The sequence below is a fragment of the Arachis ipaensis genome, chromosome B6 (assembly GCF_059453495.1).
Source record: "Arachis ipaensis isolate K30076 ecotype BB chromosome B6, ASM5945349v1, whole genome shotgun sequence".
Taxonomy (NCBI): Eukaryota; Viridiplantae; Streptophyta; class Magnoliopsida; order Fabales; family Fabaceae; genus Arachis; species Arachis ipaensis.
Genome location: NC_142441.1, coordinates 20,726,959 through 20,730,400, shown reverse-complemented (window position 1 = coordinate 20,730,400; position 3,442 = coordinate 20,726,959). Strand labels below are relative to the sequence as shown.

The 3,442-nt window shown below is 33.2% G+C and overlaps 1 long non-coding RNA gene across 1 annotated transcript; it reads right to left on the bottom strand.

The window, feature by feature from the left end:
- Positions 1-475: 475 nt before the first annotated feature.
- On the bottom strand, positions 476-3,235 carry LOC148554829 (uncharacterized). The gene is made up of 2 exons (XR_015885679.1): positions 912-3,235; positions 476-789 (listed from the first exon to the last, which is right to left on the bottom strand). It is a non-coding gene; the product is annotated as an uncharacterized LOC148554829 (long non-coding RNA).
- Positions 3,236-3,442: the final 207 nt, after the last annotated feature.

Sequence of the window (3,442 nt, the reverse complement as noted above, 5' to 3'; positions counted from 1 at the left end):
AGGAATTTACATAAACAATCATTTTTCATATTTTCATGACCATAAAAATAATAAACTTCATCATTTATATTGCTTGTATGTTAATTAGAAGTATTATTTTTATTTTATTTATTCGGATGCTTATCCAAGAAATACAAAACAAACATAATTTTGTATGATGCAAATAGCTAGCAATGAATCTCCGATCAGGCACGCATGAAGATGTATGTGCTGCCAAATTGACAATTGTCTTCATACCTCTAATTTACACAAGACCATCACATGCATCTTTCACGCTTGCCATCACCATTAACCTCTTCACTTTTAATGAGATTTTTTTTCATACCAAAAATATTAAAATTAATGTAATATTCTTTTTAAAAATATATAATCAAAATTTTAATTAAATTTTTAATTATAAATATCTTAAATTTGTTAACAAATATTTTATTAATTCTAATATTTTTATAAAAATGTAATTATAAAATTATAAAGATGAACAACATAAAACTTATTATTAACGTATATAAGACGCAACTTTTAAAATATTTTCATATAAAAATAACATATAATTAAGAATTATTAGAAGTATGATATCTCTGGTCCTGAAAATGTAATAAACATAAATCATCACACACGAAAATGTGTGTAGGTGTTTGTCTATTTATACGAGAAAATACGATCTTTGTATGTTTGTTTGCACTATAATATATAGTATGTGTGACAGAAGGGCAACCGAATAGAAAGTTTGACAGCCTCATTGTACTATACCCTTATCTACCAATGCAAGTCCTCCAGATCAACGAATTCCTATCCAAACAGTCGTACAAAAAGATGTCAAAAAATGTGAAGAATTCAACATTCAACAAATCTGACTCAGCTTTACAATATAATAATAATGCATAGGGAAACACAAATTAAAGTAAACGTACCCATCTGGCTTCGAGTTCACTTCAACTTTTTGTATGTTTTGTTTTTGTTTGCAGAAAGTTTCAAAAGATCCAATTTCCCAAACTGAGCACTTTTTTATCTCACACACTCAAAACATATGTAGCGTTCGCACACTCCTCATACAGTTACTTTACAGCAACTACTCTCATTTTAGAACACCGGTGAGGACAATAATATGGATACCATCATAACTATATTTGTCTGAATCATATTAACATTTCAAACATACACAAATTGACGAGAGAAATACCAAATTCTATGCCAATTAACGCAGGCGTGTGTGCTTAAAGTACACATTGCGTGCAAGTATCAATGACAATGAGCAGGGTGATAAAATAAAGCAAATGCTAAATGCTGAGTAATAAGGACTGTTTCCCTATGGCCCTAGCTAGCTTCTCATTCAAACTTTGGCTTGATGTCATTCTCTCTTTGGGAACCCTGTAGCTTATGTTCATGAAGAAATCAAAAGGTTAAATACAAAGAAAACGCCCCCAACCAACAAAAAAACTAAAAAAATCCTTACCACTTGCACAACTACTTATTCCGCATGTTCAGTAAGATAAAAAGAATCCTTTCCTTTCGCAGCATTTGACTATATTTCTTGGATTTTTTATGTGATTGTAATCAAATGATATCTTTCTAGTTGCTCTCAAAAATTCAGGATCTAAGAAAAACCCTGGCTTTAGTGATGACTAAGCATTATAACTTTTTCTTTCTCCTCTCACTTTTAATACTCCATCTGACCACCTTAGTGAAAATTCACTTTTGAACTAAAGAAATGAACATGGGAAGTGCTGGAATTAGGGTTTAGGTTCAAAATGAGATATAAAGTTAAGGTTAAAAAGTGAAAGAAAACTAAGCAATTATATATTATTTATTTTATTCAAGAACTTAAATACGGGTTTCGAAAAGTAATTGTATCCTGTATATATATATATATATATATATATATATATATATATATATATATATATATATATAAGGAATTAAGAAAGGATAAAGCTAAGACAGTAAATTAAACTAAGGTCTGCGACATTATAAACCTAGAGCTAAGCTACCAGTAGAGAGCCAGATAGTAGCACCTGAATTGATGCAACAAATCACAAGAGTGGTTAAATGCTTATGCCTTTGTTGTTTCTCAATTTGAAATAAATCCAGACAAATTAAGAAGGTGATCCATTATACAAGATTTCGGAATTTGGTCCTGAACCACTCAGGCCTCAATAATGTGTCTCATCATCATAACAATAAAGTTGACAAAAAATAACGTCTATCCTGTCCCGTCTTGGTTCTTCACATAGGGTACATCATTAGCTTATAATTGTAGAGATTAGGACCAAAATGTAGAGTTTGAAACCCTCAGAGAGAGAGAGAGAGAGAGAGAGAGAGAGAGAGAGAGAGAGAGAGAGAGAGAGAGAGAGAGAGAGAGAGAGAGAGAAAAGAAAAGGTGGAGAGAGAAAGGCAAAGGAAAAAGAGGGGGAGGTTGTGGTGGGTTGAAAGGCAACGAGATGTTTGAAAAAAATGGCAGAAAGAGACAGATCGGATCAGATCCAGTTAATGAGAAGAAAGATAGGTAATGATGATGAAGCTGACAGAGAAAACATCATGATAACTATTTAGATGAGAAAATGAAAATGAAAGATCTGAAAAGGAGGTAATGATGAAAATCATTTTTGTGCAGCCAGGTTGATGATTATTATTACACCAAAAAAGAAAAGTGGAGCATGTAGATTTGAGTGAGTAAAAATGGAAAAAAAACAAAAGACGAAACGGAAGGAGGAGTTGAGAGCAAACCTTGTAGGGGCAGCGGTTCAGATCAGACGTGAATCGGTGAAAGCGAGTAATTGGGGGGAATGAAGCCTGGTCCGACGACTCTTATTTCATTTAGAGAAGGGAAGGGAAGGGAAAGGAAGGGTCCTCGAGCCAGACAACATTCCCCTCAACAAAACAAAACTTTCCCGGCCGCCACTTGAGAGAGAGAGTGTGTGTGTGATCACTGGAATGGGGGATGGAGAGATCAGGAGGGGTTTATAAAGGGTACAACAAAAGAGAAAAAAAAAAGGTGCAGGGGTAGACCCTAACCTACCACGCACACGCACATGCACGCTCATCGCCTGGCTTCTGGACGCGTCTCACTTAAAACGACGACCACCACCACTCTTCTCTCAGGACTCAGGAGAGCTCATAATATTATCTCCTCCTACAACATTTCACTTGCTCAACTTTATAATGTACCAAAATATCATTTCACATGGCCCCTACAATAATATTAACTCAAACTTGGCTTAACTTATTGTTTATTTTGCACTCGCCAATTTTGTTTGTAATTTCTTCTTTCTATAATGTTTTTATATTCTTATAAATTTTGTATCAAGATATTCTTTTACTTTTACCTTTTTAAGAATACTACTCATTAATAAAATGTTTACCTTATTCACTTATTTTAATTCTTCCTTAATTAATAAATACTCCAGGGATTTAGAAAGGTATACCAGTTTCAATAAAATACACA